At 38.3% G+C, this 23,308-nt stretch overlaps 1 long non-coding RNA gene across 1 annotated transcript in view; it reads left to right on the forward strand.

Annotated features, from left to right (window-relative positions):
* Nucleotides 1-6,509: 6,509 nt before the first annotated feature.
* The window catches only part of LOC125693962 (uncharacterized), a 102,323-nt gene continuing 85,524 nt past the window's right edge, over nucleotides 6,510-23,308 (forward strand). The window contains exons 1-2 of the long non-coding RNA XR_007377336.1: nucleotides 6,510-6,545; nucleotides 8,156-8,309. This is a non-coding gene — a long non-coding RNA (uncharacterized LOC125693962). The remainder of the gene's footprint in view (nucleotides 6,546-8,155; nucleotides 8,310-23,308) is intronic.

A 23,308-nucleotide genomic window follows, 5' to 3' on the forward strand; every position in this document is an offset into this window, starting at 1 on the left:
CTCCCAGTTAAGTGCCATAGCTCACACCTTACAAACCGGTCTGGTGCACTAGAAGATTCACAGCATAAAAAAAAGAAAGAAATGTCCTTCTCTGTGGTTTTAAAGGGTAAAACGAAGCAGATAGAGAAGAATTAGTGATTGAAATACTTTCTATATAGCTGTGTAAATATTGGGTCACATCGTAATAGCACTAGAGTAAGAACGTGAGAACGTGCAGGATTCCTCTCAGGTACTTAGAGAGGAGAAAGAACTGGGGTCAGCTCCTTGCCACAGAGATTGCTAATGCATGAACCCTCTGACCTCTACAAATCATCCACAGAATCAGTGGTGGACTCCTCAGGTCTTCAGATGCTGAAACTTTTGAAGATGATTGGGAGCAGACCTGTCCAGTGAGCTTTTAGTGCATGTACAAAGCCTTTTAAGAGAGCTGTATCTGCCATTCTGAAGTCATGCGGCCGCTCACTTGGAATCATTGTGGAGGAAGCAGTGATTTCCCCATTGGATCAAAAGAAGTTCTGTAGCCCCTAAATCCTTGCTAAATCCTTTTAGGGATCTGGTCCATTCTCATTTAGTTTCATTATGTGCTTGATGTCCAAGGAATATTGAGAGGAAATTGGATATGATGGTGTCATAAGGGGTCTATAAATAACATGACAGTCTGCATCATAATTCCAGGAGTTGTTCTGCAGTTACCTGGGCTGCTTATTTGTGTGGAGCAAGAACAGGATGAATAGCTGCTGGGAGAGGAATTCAAGCACAGACGTGATGCAATCACTGGCTAGCTAGCTGTCCATACATCAAAAATACATCACTGCAAATATCTGCACTTTTGTCTTCAGATGTCAACTCATAACTAAAGACTATCATGTAATAATGCTTCATTTGGTGTGTATTCCTTACTGTATATCATTATCCCAAATTACAGACAGTATGAGAGAGCTTCCAGCGCCTTTCAAGGGAAGCCCTGGACGGCTGAACTTGGCACATGCTTGGGCAATAGATTCAGCACAGCTGGAATTTCACTGCATGTCTAAGTTGGCGGGGTAATTTAGGTCTCCCATTCTTTGATTCCATTAATGTAGGGGTGTAGGGATTTTCTTGTTTCCAGATGGAAGAATTAATATAAATTTCAGTAAAGTTTTTCAGCCTTTTTCTTCCTTTATTCTTTAGAGATTTGTACTCAAGAATTAGGAGTCATTAAAAATCCAGATTTTGGTTATGATTATATCATTCAATATTTGTTCACAAAATACTTTTGCATCTCAATGTAATGAGATGCTCTAAACAAAAAGATAGAATGGCCCTTGTTTCCAGCTGTTCAACTGCTAGAAGCTGTAAGATTTCTTAAAGTCACCAGTGTAAACTTGTCAGTCATGTCAAAACTGCAAGCAGTGATGAATTTTGCAGTGTGTAGTACCTTTCTGTGTGTGGCTTTCCAGTGCAGTCTGTGGCACTGCAGACAGTTTGTGCTCCCTCACGGCCAGCCTCCTAAGGTGATGTAGTCCCACATGGAAATACTACTTCTCCTTTTTTCCCTGCCTTGAGGAGGAATGGAAAGTAAAGTGGTAGTGCTGCTGCTTCTTAACTCCAAAACAATCTTTTTCCTCCCATTTTCAGTACTTTTTCTTCTGTCTTCATGGAGATCCTAAATTGTCTTATGTAGCTTAATTTGACAAAATTCACATTGGGATCAAACAGATCTTGAGTTTGTCAGACCCTGCTGCTGCCTGGACATACCCCTTACTGAAAAGAAGCATTATGCCTTTTTTGGGTCCTAGCAGCCCCAGTATACACTATCTTCATCCAGCTCTTGTCTTTTTGGGATGCTTTGCAAATGTGAACACACATGAATAATCTTATGCTTAACAACATGTTAATGTCTGAGAGTTGTATTATTTATATCTAACAGTGAGCACTATGAATCTTCTTTATGCTTTACTGATGATATGTTGGTGCTATACCTTGTCTCATTTTTCTAGAGGTGATGGAAGTTTTTCTCACCCGACACTATTACCATGCTAAAAAATAACAAGGAGATAGGATGCTAAAACTTATTTTCTGTGCTTTTGTCAGCTGCATGAGGCCGGGACAAAACCTCTTGAAAGCAAAGCTGCGTCCTGTGCGACCAGCCCCTGGCCTGCGGCGCAGTACGCTCTCGCGCAAAGCTCGAGCTGTTTGCACGGAGGTTGCCGCGTTCCCGCCCGCCCGTTGCTGCAGCTGCCTGCGGTGCCGGCGTGCCTGCAGTGCCTGGCGCCTGCAGGCAGCGACGGCCGCAGTCCAGAGCTGTCCGGCCGCGAGGCGCGGCCCTTCACGTCCGGCACCGCCGCCCCCGGCTCGAGCCCTCCCCGCACGGCTGAAGGAAAGCTGGCTTCCCCGCTTTCATCTTTTCTTCCACTCTTTTGGAAAGGATCGAAGAGAAAACACCGCTGGTGTTGCAGGCGGTGGCATGCTGGTTGGTTGCTTCCAAAGCGGTGCTGGTGTTACTTGGTGTCGCTGGGTGCACAGAGCCGCTTTTGTAAGTGTGTGGAGGGTGAGGTGGTGTGCAAAGTAGGAGTGGGTGCTGCTCCCATCTCCTCCGCACTGAGAGTGCTTTTCTAGTGGAATGGGATTGTGTCGGGGCATTGAAAAATACTTTCAAACTTTTGCATAGACGTTAAGAAATAATGCTCTTAAAAGTCTTCCGAAGTTGTTTTTGTTGACTCTTATATCTCTTTCTGGCAACTTTGAAGTTGTTTCTCACCCGTAGGTGTGATGATATAGCAGTGCTGCAGGTGCATATTTCCCCGAACATGACAGCCCTTTCACAAACTCCTTTTAATGTAAATGTTACGGAATCACAGCCATAGAATGGTTTGGGTTGGAAGGGACCTTAAGATCATGTAGTTCCACCCCCTGCTATAGGCAGGGACTCCTCCTCCTAGGCCAGGTTGCTCACAGCTGTGTTAAATGAGAAGATTCTGTAGAATAGAATTTTGAAGTAAACAAAGGAAACTGCTGGAATTGGATTGTGTCATGGTGGAGCAGAAGATGCATTTTGAGGTTTAATTTGAATGATAGCTTTCCTTTTGCTGTGTACTGCTTAAGCTTTACATGCGTTCCTCTTGTTTTCCCCTACCTCAAAAGCTGGCTGTGTACCAGCTGAGTATTGAAAAGCTTCTGTAAAATCTTCCCTGTTTCAGGGGATGTAAGCTGTTACTTTAAAACAAATAGGATTGGGTTGTTTATATTGGGTCTTACATTATACAATCATTGTATTACAGTGCTTTGAATTGTAAATGTGTGGAGAAAGGCTGTTTCTGGGAAATATGATTTTGCAGCTGTTAGGCAGAAGTGCTTTTGTGTGGTTTTTTTGGGGAGACTTTTTTATTTTTAAGTAGAGAAAATAAGGGCTGCATAATCTGGTCATGTTTGTACATCTGTTTATCTCAGTGTGCACCTCTGCTCTCAGACCAGGTGTGTGGTTTTTGCTTTTAATCACCTAGGGTAATATTCCTTTCATTGCTGTTATCCTACCAGTCCGGTAATTTCTTTCCACAGCTGCTCATTATCAGAAGCTAAGGGTATATATGAGGAGAAGAAGGATTGAAATGCAAGAGATTTCCAAAAGTGCATTTTTCTATAGTTTTGGAGATAATTGCAATTATAAGTGATCACCATAGTACAGGTCATAGGTCCCTAGCATTAAGTATGTTTTTATGGTGCTAAAATTATGTTCTCAGACAGAAAAACACCTGGACATTGTGAGATAAAAGAGTTTATTGCAACAATAGCTATAGTGTTAGCAGTGTTTTAGTGCTTCAGCAGTCCCATTCAAAGGTTACTTAATGGGACTGCTATTGGTGTAATTAGAAGTGATGCTGATTAATCTGATTTTATTCTCTTCTATGTGTTCCATATTATTTTTCTTCAGTATGAGAATTATTCTCTTATTCTTTCTTTTCCTGTGTAGGAGTTCATCATTGTCTCAAAACTGTTCAAATGCCTTTGAAGCACCAGGTTGGAGCTGAGGGGAAGAAAAAAAAAAAAAAAGAAATCATACATAGAGTTTCTAATTAACCACAGGATGTCTGTACCACAAAGATCTTTTTTTTTTTGGTTTTTTTTTTTTTTGGGGGGGGGGGGGGGTAAGAGTTCTGCTACCAATTATTTTTCTTTCCTTTACGTAAAAGCTACTCAGTGAGCACAGTGATTGGCTCTTTGTTGTACAATATTAGATTCTATTTCAGAAAGTATAATTCAGCTGCTGTATCTGCTGAATCCAGGGCTTTAATAAAGATGATTTATATTGTCTTTGGCAAGTACAATAAAATAATACATCGCATACTCATTTCTTCATGCACTCTAAAAATGTGTCTTTTCTGTAGTGTATTATTTTACACTAGCAAGTTAACAGGAGTAATTCCTAAGATTTGAAAAGTATTTTAAAACAAAAGAAGTACTTATTTATAAGAAGAGATTTCATTATTTCTACAATCATTAATATTATTCTGTCCTCAACAAGTAAGCTTTTACTATCACTCAGACAGAAATAGATGAATTATTTCTATAACTTAATTTTTAATTTGCTGTTGATGCATTTTGAACATCTTGATACAGTTCTTCTGATACTGAGTTGAATAAATTCATATCCTACCTGGAAGGAAAAGAGTGAAAGTACAATTAAGCAGTAGTTACAAGTTAATTGGCTGTATGTAACAGCTGCCCTGTTGATGATGATTTACAGCTTCTAGCTTCTTTATGAATTTACAGTCATTGCAACTAGTATGTTTTATATGCAGTTATCCAGGAGATAAGTTACTTAGTATGCTCAATGTGTATTTGAGCATGTATGTATGTGGGCACCTCTGATAGTTTTTTTTTTTTTTTTTTTTTTTTTTTTTTAGTGGATTGTTATCCATCATTGGAAAACCCTTGACAAGAAATCTGGTGTTTTACAGGGACATTGTTTGAAAAAGTGTAGGGTTTTAACCAGCCCGGAGTACTAATTGTAGTCTTCAAGGGACATGATATAATTGATAATTTTTCTTTGAATGGCTTCTCTGCGCTAGTCTGTGGTACTGTGATTCTTCTGGCTACTGTTACTAATTCCTTGTACTTCATTAGAGTGAAGAAAATAGCAGCACAACATCTTTCATCTCAGAGGTCTTTTATGTGTTGTTCCATACTGAATGTCACTCACAAACAAGATGCTTTCACTTCCTAAGGATGCAGAAAAGCATCATACCTCTGATAGTGTGGTTCGAAAGGTTCCTCCGAGACCAAGATAGGAAGAGGGTTTTAATAACCATAGTTTTTTTGTTTTGGTTTTATGTAACATCACTTTGTTGTCCTCAACTTTTTTTTAAGTGTTTCTAAAAGCACCAAAATAAACATATAATGTTTTGGGTGTTTTTCTCAGTAGAATTATCTGTACTCCAATCCGGAGGTTTCGTCTGAAGGATTTCTGACAGTGTCTTTAAAGAACGTTTGAGTATTTTCCATTTCAGGTCATTTGAGTTAATTATTTGTAAAGTTTTGGTTTCAGGTTCTGATGAATACCTAATAGTGTGTGCAAATGGTGATCTTAGTTTATTCAGTTCTTCTGAATAAGAAGTAATTTAAATTATTTTATGTAATGATTATGACATAGGTTAGAAACATCCAGATCTCAGTGGATGATTCTCTATGTCAAAAATTCAGAGGAACTAGCATTTTTTTTCTTTCTGAGAACCATGGTTTGCAGTATGATGTTTTCTTTATAAATAAATTATTGCCTGTTAAATTCTCATTCTTTCTTTCCAGAAGACCTGATTACAACTGTTATCCTGCAGATTTACAAATATGTACTGCTTTAGTATTTAAAAATAAGATTTTCAGCTCATGTGCTGTTATTTCCAGCGCAACTGAGCAGGAATGCATATGAGGCTTTATGTCTGCATGCATCCTTAGACTGGCTGCAGTGTGGTGTCAAGTGTGTTTTGAATTGGCCTCAACAGATTAGTTAACAGGGAGAAGTCCTCTTGAGCTGGAAGGAAAAAAAAAACAGAGGTTTGTGGTGTCTTAATTCTTGGCCCACAGTATTATTAAGAATTGCCCCTTGCATAAATTGGAGGCAGACATGACTCAAGATGTCTTGTAGTCCATCTATCTGCCCTTTGAGAGTCATACTTGGGTTAAAATGTCAGTATTACTGTACAGTACTGTGTAAACTGTCACTCGTAATACCTTCTGCAGGGAGACCTTAGACTGCTAGAGTAGTTCTGATAATATGGGTGCATTCTGCAAGTGTTTTGTTTTAATGTTCACTTCTAAATCAACGTTGCTGGAAATGACAAAGGAGCTGTGTATGGGAACTGCTGAATCGCAGCCTGAACCTCTGATTGATCACCTGAGGCGAGCCATGAGTCAGCCAGGGGAGCACAGGTGAAGGCAATTCACCTGTGCTGCCGGAAGGGGTGGAGCCTGGCTGCACCTCTCCTAGACCTATTTAAGAGCTGGCTACCAGTGGGGAAGGATCTCTTCTGGAGATCCCTCCTTTGGAGTTTTACAGTGAGCCCAGGACGTGGGTAAGCATTCTATCTATTCTCTTTTGTGTAATAACATGCTTAGCTATGCTGTCTGGTATATTCCATAATTATAACATCTGTACATTCGTTCATTATACAAACTGAAAGCGTTATTATTCAACCTTTTCCCTTCAGAGCCCACTTGAAAATGACACTGTATTTGATAGTCTTCGCTGCTAACTCTTTGTGAGCGCTGGCAAAAACAATCCTAATTCTAACTGCCCCAGCAGCTCTAGAAGAGGCTTTCAGAAGAACGTGCTGTCTGAAAGCAGGTGTGGAATTTGGATTAGGTTTGTTCAATTGTTCCTGTAAAAATCATTTATTCCTAGTGATGAGTCCTGGCGGGATGAATATTATAGAGTTCTGAGGCTTTTAGAAAACATAAAACTGGATATGGCATTTCAATGACTATTTATAAAAGCAGCTACCCTTAATGAAGTACATACATATATCAGAACAATTTTAAGAAGGCATTCATCATAATTATGAATGGAAAGATCTCAGCAAAATCACTGCAGTGCATGATTTGCATTCTTACAGTTCTGCATCCTTAATGAAATTTTCCTTGGCCAAGCACTGGAAGAATGCAAATTCATCTTGTGATTTTTTTTTTTTTTTTTTTTTTTTTTTTTTAAGGAAACAGAGTGTAACTTCTGCGTGAAGCTGTAGAAAGTGCCTTTTAGTATCCTTAAGCCGTTTTCTTAAAAGAGATTCTCATAGTAATGCTGTGGTTAAATGCTACAACTTTGCTGAAATACGTAATGTAGAACTGAGTTGTTTGTAAGAATTAATCTGTTCTAATTTTTTCCCAGTAATTTTGAGCATGCTTGCACGTTACACAGTTGGTTTTGTTGTTGGCCATGTTTTGTTTTTGTAGTCATTACTAGAAATCTGTTGTAGGTGCATCATGGGAACTCTATATGCACTCATTCTTGCAGGGAAAATTCAGGATGCCTAGATGCACCTAAAGAAATGGTTTTTTAAGTGTGATGTACACAAGGATTTGGAAATGAAAATTCAGTCTAATTCCAGACTACCATAGGAATGAGACCCAAAATCTCTTCTCATTTTGCACTAATAAAAAAACCTGCAGAATACCTTAGCAGAATTTGACTAGGTGTTTCACAGACCCTCCATGCACTTTGCGTTAAGATCTGCCAATAGTTCTTGCAGGATGAAAATGTATGCTTTATATTCAGCAGCAGCTGAAGAGGCTTAATGTTGGACCTAATTATTTCTTCCAGCTGTGACTAAGCAGCCAGTTAGAAGCAGCTGCTGTGAGAAACAGTGTGGGCAGCAGTTGTGTGGTACAGGTGAGGGAAGCTTCAAAAAGACAAAAATAGCCATTCAGTAGTGGCAGGAACAGCGTGGGCAAACAGCAAAGGCAGGAAGAAACGCTCCTCAATTATTGAACGTGAATGGAGGTCTGTAATTAAAGATTCATTTTTCCTCTGTCCTAGGGAATGAGATGAGGTTGCTGCAGAGGTAATGGGCCAAGGATTCCTGTGGCTGGGGATTGCAGAGAGGTGTTTGTGCTGTGCATGTGATCCCTCTGCTGTTTGGACTGTGATTTTAGTCACTGCATTTTTTTTTTTTACCCCATCTTTCAGGCCTACCACCTCTGGCTAGGAATAGAGGTGGCCAAGTGACATCTGTGCTAACTGTAGTGGTTTTCACTACAAGGATTCAGTTGTGCTTGAAGCCATCGCTCTTTCTGGATGATGTAAAGACTCTGCAGGGCATACTGAGGAGAACATCATAAAGGTATGTGATTCTGAGAATGTCTGTCAGTCAGTGAAACTTGAGCAAATGTATGTATTTGGAAAGTTGTAGAGGAGGAGGCTGCATAGGCAGTTAAACTGATGAGCTACACAGATTTCTGCATCTCCTAGAAGAGTTGGGGAAAAGGTACTAGTGACGTTGCAGACTGCATATTAACCAGAGCAAATAGGAAGCCTATGGTACACATTTGCTGTAGTTTCTATTTCCCTATAAACTTCACAATTTTGTAAAGCTTTGTTCTGCATGGTCTTTGTGCTCTTAGAAGTCCTTTTTTGAAAAACAAAAAAATCTCACATATATTCTGATTGGTATCTTACTGATTGCTGAGGCTACAGCTCTGGTGTCAGAAAGAGAGAGAGAGAGAATGACTGGAAGATTTTCACAGCATAAATTGGTGATATATCTATTAAAGACAGGGACAAAAAAGAAGGCTTTTCTTTTTAACCTGTCCTCCAAAACCTGCTGAAGACTGCAAATACTGAGTATGCTTCCTGAAAGGGTAGATAGGTTGGATGCATCCTGTGGTTTGGCAGAAGTGTTAGCATTTCCTATGGCTTCAGTAAAGGGTATGAGAGAGGTGGTATCTAGGCTCTCCCGTAGAAAAGATGTGGCTTAAATTATGTGAGAGTTGACTATGCTAAAAGATTTGTTTTACCTATATAATCTGAACAAAGTTCTGTCATTTGCTTTTTGACCATATTAAATGGCTTAGTTTAATGTCATACATACTGTCTTCGTAATGTATGTCTGAATTTCATGTCATGTCCATGCTACAGAGTAAGTATACAAAATCGCCTACTCATTTTTATGTATATAACAAATGACAAGATAAATGCTTTTTAGAAGAATGAGACGTATGTATCATGTGAAGGAGATTCTCCTCCAACACAAGAGTATGGTTTAGATAATACAGAAGGAATATTTTATGATTTCTGGGCATGAGGTTGTTAAACAGCCACTTCTGCATTAACTTTCCACGTTCAGTTCATGCACTGCCCTATACTGCCTCATGTTTCTTTCTCCTACGTATCAGCAAGAGTGAGGAGAAGTATGTTTGAAGAAAAGTACTTTGGACAAAAGGATATTAAAGATCTGATGTATATACGTCACCTTGCTATCATTGATGTGCTCTTTAAAGCTCTGATATACAACTTAGTGAATGTGGAAAAATTGTTCAGCCTTTGCAGAACTGTACTGCTTTCATGAGTAGTCAGCTGGGGCTGACATTCTAACTGTGGAAGACATTTATGAACACGCATCTAGAAATACCAACTGTATCCCATTGCTTTAATTCTTAGGGCTTGACTGTGAAAACAAGAAAAACCTGAGATCTGAGTAAATGCAAACAATTGAAAAAAAAAATCACATTGGCAAAGTTTTCCCGTGTTTAATAAACTGCTCTTTCGTTGCATTTATTGATTCTACTATTCTCTTCATGTATTATAAACCTAGACTGAAAGATGAGAGGGCAATAAAAACAGAACGACAGGGACATGAACCAAGTCCCATTCCCTTCTTGTTGAAGGGAATGACAGTGCTCTCCGTGACTTTATTGTGTGCCTCTTCCTTTGTGCTTTGCTTTGAATCAGGAGCATGCCTTTGAATCGCGTTTGGTTGCAACCCTTTACTGTGCTTTGGTTCACATTATAAAATAATTTCAGAGATGTAGATTGAGTTCTTTTTGTACCAGATAGAACTGGAGGACACATTCCAGAAGTACACTAATGCACAGAAACTCAAATGAGTGTTCAGACCATGGGATGAAAGGCTAATCTGAAATAAAACATCTGTATAACAGATGTCATGTGGGTGTGAAGTTCTATGCTTTATTGTTTCATTTTGTAAGTTGTTTGCTAGGATGTGATATTTGCAAATAGAGGTGTGACCAATGGATTGAGGCTTGGCCTATGTGTTGTTTAGAAAGGGACTGTGCTCACTGGTGCCTTATTAGCTTCCTGAGAAAACAATGAGTGCTGTGATCATTTACGAAAACTGGCAGCAATACAGTTCAGGTTTAATTTGAAATTGAAGCCATTAGTAGGAAGGAAATACCTAGAATTAATTTAAATTGCAGTTCATCATCTTAGCTTAAAAATATTGTTGATCATAGTAGAACAGGCATGTCCAGCCCACAGGTCATGTGCAGTCCTGGAGAGCTATATGTGGCCCCAGGAGGCATCACTTTTGGGGTGACTCATGTGCATTAAGTACATTACGTATTTCATACGTGGCCCAGGAAAACTCCTCTGAACTCAGTGTGGTCCAGAGAATCCAAAACATTGGATTCCCATGATTTAGAGGGTTCTTGTGTAGAGGGAGTTGTTATTACTGAGTACTATCAGTGTGCTCGATAAAATGTAAACGTCTTGGAGAAGATGGTGTTTCTGTATATGTGTCTGTGGAGCCAACCAACTTAGCACCACCATGAGTCACAAATGTTCTGCTTATAGTTAAGTAGATAGGTTGTATTTGCATTCTTTCTGATACTATGACTATATCTTTTGGTATAGCTCCATTGATTAGTTATTGATGGGATTTCTAAATGAGAAGTTTAACAATTGGGCAACTATCTTTTGTGGCGGGGAGCGAGATAAGGTATGTGGTTTTGTGCAGCATTATGGGATATGATTTTTTTTAATTGTGACCATTTTAAAATTTATTATTAGTGATCTGAATTAATTAGAGATAATGTCTTTTTATGCCCTTGATTTTTTTGCATGTCACATATCGTGTGTTTGCTCATTAGATAGGATGGTAACTCAGCAGGAGAAATTAATATTGATATGTATATTGAAACAAATACACTGGAGAAGAGCAGAGGCTGAGTGCTGTTCTTTGTCAGCATTAATAATGTGAAGCTAAAGCATAAATGCTTGCTGACTACAGCTTCTCATACATAAATATGTTTGACTTTTCATAAATAGGTTCCTCCATATACCATTTGGTTTCCCTGAAACAGGCAGTGATACCAGTCATATCGCTGTGCTCATGTACTTCTTACTCAAGGTAGTTCAGGAAAGGTAGAATTTGGGATGGAGTTTTCTTCCTGGCTACCATTTTACTACAATGTTTGTGGGATAATTTGAAGCTCATGCTACAGCCGATGCAGACATTGTGGTGCAGGGACACTCAACATACATATTACGCATTACACAGTTTCTTAACTTTTCTGGCTTTATTTGTGGTGTAAGCAGACCTGCATTACTGTTTCTGTGCAGTTTAGTATTTTTGATAGCATGCCAGTAGTTCTTGTTTACTGGGACTAGGGCCGTGGGCTACTGTACCAAATATGTACTTTTTGTTTAGCTCTTATTTCAGTGATTTTAGAGCAATACTAAAATGTACATTTCAGTTGCATTTCAGAAGCATTTGCAATTATTTTGATAAGCAGAACATTACTACTTTACTGCTATCTCACTTCTTGGCCTGTTTCCTCCAGCAAAGTACCTCTGAAGTATTTGTGTATGCAGCATTGAGATTAAACACAAGGAATTAGAAATCTGTGTGCAATTGAATTGCATCATTGGGATCACAGAGATAAGCTCATGTGACTAGAGTGCCACAGTATATGGAAACAGCCATCTACTGTTGAAAAAAGTGGACCAGGAAGGTGAGCAGGGAGAGTTGCTCTTGTAGTGAGAGAATGGTAGCTGGAATATATGAAGCTATCCCTCAGTTGAGAGTTAATGGGCTTAGGATTAGATGGTGAACCAATGAGTGACATCATGGTGAGTATTTGTTATAAACTGCTTGGCTGAGAAAATGTGGGATATGTTGTTTTCCTTAGACAGCTGGAAGAAGCTGGTGGTCTTCACATGGCACTTCAACCCTCTTGCCATCTTCTGGAAAGAGCATGACACAAGAAGTCATCTGTTTTCTGGTGTGCAGTCTTGATAAGCTCCTAATGCAAGCAATTAAACAGCTGGCAAGGGGTGGAGCTTTGGTCCTGATTCTTACAAATATGAAGAGCTGATGTTAGGAGAAATCTTCACTGCAGTAAATGTGAAGTGGTGGTGGATTTCAGAATTTTCAGAGAAGGAAGCAAGGCAAATAATAACCCTGGATCTCTAGAGAGCAGAGTCTGGCTTATTAAGGGATCTGCTTGGAACAATCCCATGGGAGACTTTCCTGGAAAGAAGAGAGTTCTGGGAAAATTTTTTTTTTTAAAAAAAAAAGTTTCACTTCTCCAAGCTCAAGAATAATCTATGTTGACATGTATGGTATTGGACAGAAGTGGTGAAAGGTCTATGAACAAGAAGCTTCTATGAAAGTTTAAATGTGAGCAGAGGAAGAGTGTAAGGTTGAAGCCAAGTCATATCACCCAGAAGTACAGAGACACTTGTGTGAACATGCAAGGATGAGGTTATGAAAGCCAGAGCTTTGAGTGAACCTGGTAAAAGGCATAAAGGACAACCAAAAGAGTTTCTATGAGTATGCTAGAAGCAACAGGGAAGACTAAGGAGAATGTGAGGCCCCTGCTGAATAGAACAGGGGATGTGATGATATATCACATGGAGGAGGCTAAGGTTGCCAGTACCTTCCTGATCTCAGGCTCTAATGAAAAGGCTCACTTCCACCAGTCTTGGAAGATAATTACTGGACGTGGCCTTGAGCAGTCAGATCTAGCTGAACCTGTTTTGAGTGAAGAAGTTGGTCTAGGCAGTCTCTAGAGGTCCTTTCCCACATCAGTGATGCTATGATTTGGCTGTTTATTAGAAATGTGATGAATAGTACCACAAAGTGTAGGTACTTGTCTGTTCAAACTTGCAGATTGGCCACAGGCAATCATGGAAGGAGGTAAAAAAAAAAAAAAAAAAAAAAAAATATTTACAGGAAGAACTGTATACATGGTTGGGTAGAAACTGTTCGGTTTTAAATGTTAAAAATAAAACCTCAAAGTAAGTTCAATAGTTAAATAGTTAAGAACAGTAAGCATGTTATGAATCGGTGCTACGATGCTCATCGTGTCTGGTTACTGACAATAAGAACAAGTGTGTCATCTCCACTGGGATTCTCCAGGAGGGACAGTAAATGGGGCACAACGTGTTGGTATGGTTTCCTGTCATTTTTGGTTTCTTTAATTTGTTCTTCTTCTGAAACTTGGATCATATATAAGCATCTCCCACTGCAGAAGTTCCCATAGCAACATCACTGAGGAATTATGAATAAACTGCACAGCGTCAGCAGATTCCTACTTTAGATGCAGCTGTGCTGACTAGTGCTGTTGCTGGCTTAGTTTATGGTAGCTGGGAAATTAGGACCTTCTGCTAGCTATACCAACAGAAAAAAATCTTTTTGCGTGCATGATACCTTCAGTAGAAACCTGTTGCTGTAGCTGTGCTGCAGTTTTGAATTAAAACTTACTCAGCACTGAAATTATCTAGGATTTTAAGTGCCTGAAAGGGAACAGTATATGAATTTCTTTTGCCCTGTGTTTATATGGTACCTTTAGTGCTGTGAGGGGACCTGGCTTCTGTGTTCTGAAGTAATATTCCTAACAACATACGTTGGTTACCTGCAAAAATATTTTAGTAATGAATAGAAATGATATTCTTTCTCCTCATATATATCAGATGAAGATTCATCACTCAAAAAGTCAGAGCAGTGATCAGAGCCACTACCACTGAAGCGCTAGTTTGCAAGTTTTTATGCAGGTTCTCATATCCATGGAAATGTCGGTTTTTTTTTTTTCTCAACATAAAAAAGTATTTTGTAGTCCAAAATTACATGCCATCATGCTTAATCTTCATTCTTGCCTTTCAAGTTTGTCCCTAAGCATTAGAGAAAAGCATAAGATTTCCTCTAATATTCATTCTTGTTGAGTTGAGTCGTCTTCTCATTCAAAACAAATGAACCACCAAACAAGCAAACAAAGCAGTAGAAACTGTATTCTTTTCCAGTCACTGGAAATCAAGAGAGATTCTTTGAACGGTGAAATGAAGTCAGATCTACTTTTATCTGCTTTTTGAGCTTTTGAACATTATGGCCACCACGTTTTGTTTTCTGTTCTAGGCAAGAAAGTGTAAAGTGTATGGCTGAAAATTTCTACAATGCATGTCATAACTCTTTGTTCTCTGTAGCAGATTTAAAGAAGCATGCATAGTCTGCTGCTTTTTCTTTAATAATGTCATTACCTGTCTAATTCAACAAGTTCACAATTTTTTGTAACTTGAACTGCTGGAATAATAATGGAATACAGACTTTATTAATGATCAAATGGGTGTAGATCACTGAGCTGGCCCAAAATTAGTCTCACAGTAATAGCAGAGGATTACTAAACGTGTGAAAACTTTTGATTCTTATAGGAGTGGGAACTGCCTCTTTGCAGTAGTTGACTTATTAATGGTAAATTTGAGACACCTCTGATAGTGCAGTTGAATGCAGATCTATGTATTACCAGAGGCTATATTTCTGGCTTGTGGTTAAATTAATGTATTAACATTACATGAATTCATGATTTGTATGAAATGGTTCTGTAAGCTCCAAAAGGTTAGCAGAGTTCATGAAAGTATTGTTTTAAGACATGTTTTGTGCAGTTACAGAGGGAGAAAAATCACACATTGAGTCCCTTTTTTTTCTGTTAGTCTTTCTATGAACAGCTCTAACGATCTAACTTGTGTATCAATATCCTAATAAGCTGGAGAAATGAGCACAAGCTCTGATAGCTTTTTAAGAGTGAAGGGAAGGAAATAAAGGGGAATCTTGTAGCTAATAGTGGCATAGTTTACTGGTTAGAGGATTGCCATCTGACTTGCATCATCTGTATCTTCCGAAAACTTGTTCTTGGAAGAAGCCTGGGGATTCCAGGTGACTGTGGTAGTTCTGCTGGCCACCAGAGAGAATCTGTTGCTCAGCTGTGGGTAGCAGGTCTGAATAGAGGGAAAAGATGACTTAAATTTTTATATTCTGTCATCCAGCATCTCAGTGTGTAACAGAAAATTATTTGAAAGCAGTCAGAATTGAGTATTATCACTGTCAAAAGGGGAACTGTAATAAGGAAATAAAATATTTGCTTGTGTGTGTGTTTACAGGTATGCACACAGGCACACATGCTCTAGTTATCTCATAGTACTTACATAGTATAGATGCTCTCTCAGCTTTGATAAAATTACAAAGACTGTTTGTTTATTCTGTGTGTTACTAGAATAGACAGACCTCTTATTTTGCTGGAAGAGTTATTTCAAAGCAAGTAGTGTGTGCTCTGACTAGATCATAGACTCATAGAATGGTTTGGGTTGGAAGGGATCTTTTAAGATCATCCATTTGCAACCCCGCTGCTATAGGCAGGGACACCTCCCTCTAGACAAGGTTGCTCTGGCCTGATTTTGAATACTTCCAGGGAGGGGACATCCACAACCTCTCCAGGCAATCTGTTCCAGTGTCTTGCCACCCTCATAATAACGGATTTCATCTTAATATCTAGTCTAAATCTACCCTCTTCCAGTTTAAAACCCCTCATCCTGTTGCTACATAGTCTTGTAAATAAAAGTCCTTCCCTACCTTTCCTGTAGACTCCCTTCAGGTACAGGAAGGCTGCTATAAGGTTCCCCCAGAAGCCACTTTTCTCCAAGATGAAGAGCTCCAGCTCTCTACAGCCCTGGTGCTGGATCGCTTCTTTGCTAATGTTTAACTTCTTCAGATAAGCCTGGAATTACTGTGATTTCAAGGCAAACACTATTGCTAGTAATGAAAACTACATACTGTTTCTACTTTTGTTAATGAATGACATAAATATGACTTTCTTCTTCTGTACAGAAGTATGAGGTATAAATCATTTTGCTTAGCTCTTTTAAAATGAACGCAGAAATCTGCAACGTTTTATGGAGGTAGTAAAAATTAAGGAGGCATTGCATGAGGTGCCTATCAATCCGTCAGCTTCTGGCTATATGATTGTATGCCTTTGGCAGGAACCTTTCCTACTAGTGTTGTGCTGGTCAAAGAAGGACAATGATTTGGAACTCCTCAATGTTACACATTAGAATTAAATTGTAAAAGTGTGGACTTTCCAAAAATAAAGCATACAAAATCTTTCTTACGTAGGAGAGAAATTGTTTTTACTTACACTGAGGTTTTCAAATGTTTGAAGCTGGTTACATACAAATTGAGCTCTGTATTCTTCATTTGTTTCCAATATATTTTTATGATTTAATAGAATTCTTTATAGGTGTGCTCTATAATTTTGCTATGCAGTTGGAGCTTATACAACTTTCTGTAGTTAAATTATTGTGTGTGTATATGTAACTTTAGAATAAAAAAATCCAGAAGTTTCCATGCGGTTTCTGTAGTAGAGTACCTTACCAAACATTTTTCTTAAATTTGAAAAAGTGTTGATGATTAGGTGTATTGGCTTGTGGTGACCACTGCCATCCTTTCTAAAGGAAATCATAGCAACTGGGAGGAAAATGCATGTCAGCTTCCTCCTACAGTGCAGTTGTTACCTTGTGTGTTCATAAAGGTATGTAACACTAAGGCAGACAAATAGCAAGGCAGTTAAAAATAGATGATCAATAGCTAAATAATAAAAGAAAAAGAATCATCTATCAAGAAAGCAGTTAATTTTTCAAAGGACTGTGGGAGTCAGATTTTTCTGAGAGAGGAACAGAAGATGAGATCAGTTAAGAATCTTGCTAGAAACTGTAATAATGACATAAAGTTTTACATTTCAAATGTGTTTTAGGTTATGTCCCAAGGACCTCATCCGTTCTTTTTTTTTCTAGCCAAAAAAAAGTTTTTAAATAATGTCACTTCAGCTTCTCAGAGTGTAGCAGTTCATGCATATATCTGCAGGTAATTTGCTTTTATGTCCTGAGGTTCTAGCTCTGCATCCTTGATTGTTGTGTGCTACAGATGGGCAAAAGTCTGGTTGGATCTGCCTGGCTGTGTTTAAATTGTTTTCCACAATTTTGTTCTGGTATATAATTTGAAAGAAAGAAGGGTTAATTAAGACAGACTTATATATAAAACTTTATATATAAGAAATGTGAAATGTAGAAAACAGATGCTTTGGCCTAATTTGGATCATCCTTTTAACAGGAATATTAGTAGTGAACTGGCTGGCTATTAAGTCCTTCTAGGCACATGGAATTAATGCCATCATAAGTATAGTTGGCCTGAAAGAAAGAAAAGGACGAACTCTTTAGCAGGATATGTTATGACAGGACAAGGAGATATGGTTCCAAACTAAAAGAGGGAGATTTAGATTGGATTCAAGGAAGAAACTTTCACAGTAAGCGTAGTGAAGCAAAGGTCACCCAGAAAGGTAGTGTGGATACCCCGTTTGTGGAGACATTTGATGTCAGGCTGGGCAGGGCTCTGAGCAACCTGATCTGGATGCCAGTGTCCTTTGCTATTGCAGGGAAGCTGGTCTAGGTGATCTTTAAAGATCTCTTCCAACTCAAGTTGGATTCTAATTTCAAAAGCACCTGACATCAGCTCATTGCTGATCCTATTTCAAGTTTGTGGGAACAGGACCAAGGGGATGAGATGCTGAGGAGCAGCCTCACTGAAAGGGATTTGGGGTTCTTGGATGACAGCAAGTTGAACGTTGAGTCAACAGTCCAGACTGCCAGGAAGGCCAACTATATCCCAGAGTGCATGAAGCATGGCATTGCTAGCCTGCTCTACACTGCACAGTGAATTACAACCTTTGTTTAGTAAACAACGTGGTTGGTAGCCAGTTCTTTGGTCTACTTTGTGGAATTTTATGTTTAATAGGGTTATGAATACGGTTATGAATAGTTGCTTTTTTAATAATTGGAGAAAAAATAAGTGCAAAGTTCTAGAAAACTTACTGTCATTTGAGTCTTCTGTAATTACTATATAAACTGTATTTGTTGCATTGCAAGAGAGGAGGAAGTGCTGTTGCAGCTGTATTTAATACTGAAGAGAGGAGGAATAGTTAGCTTCTAAAACCTTACTACAGACTGCAAGTTTTATAGATGAACTATTGAATAAGTTTTCTCTTTGAAGGTTAAATGGTTCTTGCCTAGTCCTTCATGTTTTTATATAGTCCTATAACAGGAGTCTTGTCAGTGATGTAGGGTCTGACTCTCCCAGTGACTTTTTTTGTTGTTTGTTTTTTATTGGGCTCATGTACCATGGCTTTCTTTTCCTAGCTGCTTTAACTGACCAGCTACTAAAATCTAAAGCAGTGCTAAAACAAGGTGGTCTATTTGTCACTGTGATCAACCTACCTGATTCACACACTTGCGAGATAAAATTTGTTGTGGACAGTGTTTAATAAATGCTCCCCTTATCTTTTCTGTGCTGTGGGGTGTGTTTCTCTCATGCACATGTGCTTTTGCTCGCTGTCACAAATGTGCATGTGCTTTCTCATTCTTTTTCTCATTTCTGTGTCCCACAGATATGTATAAAATCAAAAAATGCAGTGAAAAAATATTTCCACTTTTACATTCATCTTCTATACCTGAACGTTTCTATTTGGAAATTTCCTTGTATAAGGATTAGTTTCTTGTCTCTGTCACTTTAAATAAATTTGACTTGCAAATATACAATATTGCCATTTATTCTTAGTATGTAAGATAGTGCGGACTGTGAAGGAGAAATTACAGCTTTTAATTACTTAGTATTTATTTAATTTCCTAGTAATCACTACAGCCAATTCTGATGGATCATAGCATATTTACTTTTCATTATTTCTTTTTCATTTTTAACCTTGCCTCCTCTGAGTTAGAAATATGTTATTTTGCTTTCTGCACTGTCATTCTAGAGTTCTCATCTATGTGGTGGTACTGGGAGGGATTTTTTAATAACTGGCATTGTCTTTTAAGGAAAATAGAGTTATAATGAGTTCTGAAATGTTATCATCACACATTAGGAAATAGGATAAATGAAATGAAGCGTTTTGGCAGGGCTCTGTTGTGCAACTGTTAAAAATGTGAACAAAAAAAGGACCTGCAATGATCAGAGTATATGTAAACTCAGTGCAAAGGGTACAGTCTAGGAACCAATTTATGACATTTGTAGTCAGTCATAGAGTGAGTTTGAAGTAATGAAACCAACTAGAGGACAAAAAATTAAAGGCTAGAAACGGAGTGAGGATTTTTCATTATATACTGTCAGACCTTTCGGTATGAAAGCTTTAGAAACTTGTATACATCTGATTGTCATAGTCTCATTAAAGACAGTGAAAGGTGCATTACAAGGTGAGCTCCAAAGTAGTGTTACCTTAGCTGGCCATAGAGTGCCATGGTGTAGTTAGAAATTGAGCCCAAGGGTATGCATGAATCAACTTTTTAACTCAGAGTTTGCATAGTCCAGAAGACACCTCAACCACCTACACAAAAAGGCTTGCAATTTATATTTCTTATAAAAAATCTTGGAGGGATACTGCATAGTTGTATAACTAGGAGAGAAGATAACATTCCTATTACTAACCTCTAGCTATAGTGCAGACGAGGCTGACAACTGGTAGCTAGGATTTTAAGAAGGCATTACCAGGAAGCACTATATATATATATAATATGCAAAAGCATATATATATATATATATATATATATGCAAGCTTTTGCATATTACCAAAAAGAACAATATTACAAAAGAACAAGCTTTTGCTGGAACTTAACGAAGTTTCTAGTGTTGTGGTGTATACTGAATAGAATGTCACCAGTAGTAAAATTGTGGGAATTAGTGTAAGCTGCTCTACCACTTAAGTATTGTGAAAGGAGTTGAAAAAATCAAGAAGAAACATCTGTTTTTCAAAGAGGATTTTGGTACAGCTCTTATGCAGTGGTGTGATCAACGTAGTGAATATTGATGAGACGTAGTGCATTGGTTTGAAGGCATACTTTTTAACCCAGTCTTTAGATTTGGATTGTTTTGACTACCTCTTTATCCTCAAATCAAGTACTTGCAACTGTGCCCAAGCTTGTAGTAAGCACGTTAAAATGTTGGAACAGTATGGCTAATTAATTGGTGTTAAAATGGAGCCTATTTAGACCTAGTAATATGTAGAGTTGTGAATGTCTTACACTGATGAGAAAGGTATGTTTTATGTTGGTGACAAATATCTTTAGAATTGCTGCAAAATATGTGGAAAGAAAACTGTAGGAAAGAAGGATTTTAATGGTTACTTTGGTCATAGAAGTAAAATCTGGTAAAGGAAAAAATATCCCACCAAGGAAAGAAAAACAATCAGTTTCTAAGTATTCTGTGGTTTTGGATTATTAATCTTTGAGACAACTCTACTGAAAGATACTTCCATTAAACAACGTTCATAAGTCAGTATTTTGTTTACTATGAGACAATGAACTCTGAAAATGGGATCTGTCAATATGCTTTCTAAAAAACCATAGATTTAGATAAGTTTGTCTCGCTCCAATTTATAGGAGGGAGATGAGGTTCTTTTAATATTTGTATACCCGGCGTGAGATTAAGAAACAACGGTTCATATGTTGTTCCATCCAGTTTATTACCAAACCTAATCAGGGAGATGGGGTAGGGAAGGAGGGCGATAGAAAAGATGGAAAAGAAGGAGTTGCGTAGGGCAGGGATAGTCACCAGCAGGATCCAGCAGCGGTCCTGTTGCACGGCGTTTGAAGGTCCCGGGCAGACGCAGCAGGGGAGGGGGCGAGAAGCAGCAGCCTGGCCGGCCTTGGGCAGCAAGCAGGTGGACGAGGAAGTCGAGGAGCCAATCCTTGAAGCTGCAGCAGCGCTCAGGCAGCAGGCACAGGAGAGTTCGACAGTATGCAGGAATCACCTCACGAGGAATCTGATCGTCAGGAATCCCTCTTCTTCTTCATGAGGAATCTGCTGCCAGAAACCTCCGTTCTTCTTCATGAGGAATCTGCTGCCAGAAACCTATCCTCATGGTTTTCAGTTCCTCTTTTATCCTCCTTGTACGTGTCAAGGATGGGCCTTGAGCAAGAGTCACTGAATACCCCCTGAGATGGCCATCATCCGGAGATAAGTCCACACAAAGGAGCACTTCACAGCTATTCAGCTCATCTCCCTCTTGTTGCCCCTGGCCTTGTCCATCTGCCTCCCCCTGACAAAGGATCTCGCAAATTTTGCCCAGGACTTGCCTGCACTTGTTCATCTGTGTCCCTCAGACAAAGGATTTCACAATCCTTGCCCATCTGTGTCCCAAGCAAGCTTTGAGACACAGACTTAACAGAATAATATCTTACAAAGTTGTAATTAGCTGAACTCGGAGGCCATCAAAGAAGACATCAAAAGGGAACCACAGTACCTACCAAGTCAGTGGTTGACATTATCAGAGGAAACAAAACTTGTTATAAATATGTAACTAAAATCAAACAAGCAAGTCAATATGATGTCAGGTGAGTTGGCCTTTCTTATGAAAGTGATTGATTGCCTTCTTAAGGGCAATTAGTGACTACAAACGCTATTTGTATAATGGCAAACTAAGTTACATTTATGTAACTTGAATTCAGAGTTTGAACAGTTATTGCAAAGGATATTCATTTTAAATCAGAGAGAAGGGAGGGTTGCAGAGGATGAAATATTGCTGATAAATTTATTGGGCAATCCACAGTGATACGTTGATTCTCGGGAACGTTGGCATGAAATCAAAATAAAAAAAATCATACAGTAAAAAGTGGTTGTAATGACTAATCAGAAAAAGTAAATGATACTTAGAAAGTAGGAAAATGGTCGTCACTCTGAATCTTGGTTTGTTGGTTTTTGTTTGTTTGTTTGTTTGCCTTTTGTTACGAAGTTATCTGATAATTTCCACTGCTTAATATTTGATGTTTGTTTGGTACCCCAATAGCCTGGTTGAGGTTTGGTAGGCAAAATCCCAGTTTTCAGATGCTAACCTGCAAATCAGCATGGAAGTGACTTTATTTAAATATAATATTTTTAGAGATTTTAGCAATAGGGAACAGAGCTACAAAATTCCTGTCTAATTAGGTGGGAGAAAAAAATATAATTTCAGACTTTAGCTGCCAGAAGAACACATCAGAAGCCATTACAGATTACTTAGAAGGAAATGACTATATCTGATTATTTTGGATCAAAAAGTAATTATGTTCATTTGAAAACGCCCTTAATAATAATTAAATTGTGTTCCAGTGTCTGAAATCAAGGCTGATCTGAGCTGGGGAAATGTAAGTGATAAAGAAGCAATTCCAGATCTAAATGATTAAAGCTTTCAAAAACATGAAGTAAAAAGAAGAAAACTTTTACTTGTTATCAAAATGATACTTGCAAATTTGAGACTTAATAGCGCACACAAACAGCTGCTGTCTTTGTTACTACCTAGTCCCTAATAATTATTAATAGAAACAAATTGATTTTAAATGAAAGTTGTTCTTTCAAGTCTTTATACAGCCACCTCTTCAGATTTAACCAAGGTAAAAGATTATGGCTCAGAGGCTAGACTGGTGCTCACAGTTAATATCTGTTCTCTTCTTTTACTTAGAAAAATCTCTTTTAAATCTTTGTTCTGTATCCCCATTTTTTTTTTTTAAATCTTTCCTTATATTTGAGGGAGCATAGTATTTTCAAAAACTTGCATTGTTTTATTTAGTGTCCTAATTCAGAAAGCTTGAATTTGAGGTATTTTTATGAAATGATGTTTTATGAAATGATGTTGAGGGACATGGTTTAGTGGGAGCTATTGGTAACAGGTGAATGGTTGGACTGGATGATCTTTTAGGTCTTTTCCAACCTTGGTGATTCTATGATTCTATGAAATAAGAGATGATTGTTTCATTTATGGAACCTGCTACCACAACAGTTGCTGAAGTAATAGTACTATTTAGTCGTTTGGAATCATTAATGCGTTTTAATATCATTAATGTTTTTCTCTGAGGGATATTTTGTTCTGGAAAGAGTGTGGTAAACTGTAAGAAATACAGCTGAAATGAAGAATGCTTCTTCAGGGAGAGCAAGAGGTAATTGAAGGGGAATTCTTGAGGAGAGTTATGCACTGTGTTAGCCTATCTGCTTTTATTAGGACAGTTCTTAGATTGCAAAGCTGTGTTAACTTTGGTCAT

Source organism: Lagopus muta, chromosome 5 (genome assembly GCF_023343835.1).
Source record: "Lagopus muta isolate bLagMut1 chromosome 5, bLagMut1 primary, whole genome shotgun sequence".
NCBI classification, from domain to species: Eukaryota; Metazoa; Chordata; class Aves; order Galliformes; family Phasianidae; genus Lagopus; species Lagopus muta.